Genomic DNA, 1,078 nt, shown 5'->3' with positions numbered 1-1,078 from the left:
TTCTACGACTATCGCTACCGCTTAGTGATAAAGTAGAGCATTATAGGGCGATTGCATTGCATACAATAAAGCGACAACCATATGGCTCCTGCCAGTTGCCGATAACTTGGTTACAAAACATGATCATCTCATACAATAAAATTTAGCATCATGTCTTGACCATATCACATCACAACATGCCCTGCAAAAACAAGTTAGACGTCCTCTACTTTGTTGTTGCAAGTTTTACGTGACTGCTACGGGCTTAGCAAGATCTGTTCTTACCTACGCATCAAAACCACAATGATAGTTCGTCAAGTTAGTGTTGTTTTAACCTTCGCAAGGACCGGGCGTAGCCACACTCGGTTCAAGTAAAGTTGGAGAAACTGACACCCGCTAGTCACCTGTGTGCATAGCACGGCGGTAAAACCAGTCTCGCGTAAGCGTAAGCGTAATGTCGGTCCAGGCCGCTTCATTCAACAATATCGCCGAACCAAAGTATGACATGCTGGTAAGCAGTATCACTTATATCGCCCACAACTCACTTGTGTTCTACTCGTGCATATGACATCTACGCATAAAACCAGGCTTGGATGCCACTGTTGGGAACGTGGTAATTTCAAAAAAAAAAATCCTACACACACGCAAGATCATGGTGATGCATAGCAACGAGAGGGGAGAGTGTTGTCCACGTACCCTCGTAGACCGAAAGCGGAAGCGTTAGCACAACGCGGTTGATGTAGTCGTACGTCTTCATGATCCGACCGATCAAGTACCGAACGCACGGCACCTCCGAGTTCAGCACACGTTCAGCCCGATGACGTCCCTCGAACTCCGATCCAGCCGAGTGTTGAGGGAGAATTTCGTCAGCACGACGGCGTGGTGACGATGATGATGTTCTACCGATGCAGGGCTTCGCCTAAGCACCGCTACAGTATTATCGAGGTGGACTATGGTGGAGGGGGGCACCGCACACGGCTAAGAGATCAATGATCAATTGTTGTGTCTATGGGGTGCCCCCTGCCCCCGTATATAAAGGAGCAACGGGGTGCGGCCAGCCATAGGAGGAGGCGCGCCGGAGGAGTCCTACTCCCACCGG

The sequence above is a fragment of the Triticum aestivum genome, unplaced genomic scaffold (assembly GCF_018294505.1).
Source record: "Triticum aestivum cultivar Chinese Spring unplaced genomic scaffold, IWGSC CS RefSeq v2.1 scaffold53766, whole genome shotgun sequence".
In the NCBI taxonomy this organism is placed as follows: Eukaryota; Viridiplantae; Streptophyta; class Magnoliopsida; order Poales; family Poaceae; genus Triticum; species Triticum aestivum.
This window is presented reverse-complemented; position numbering follows the sequence as displayed.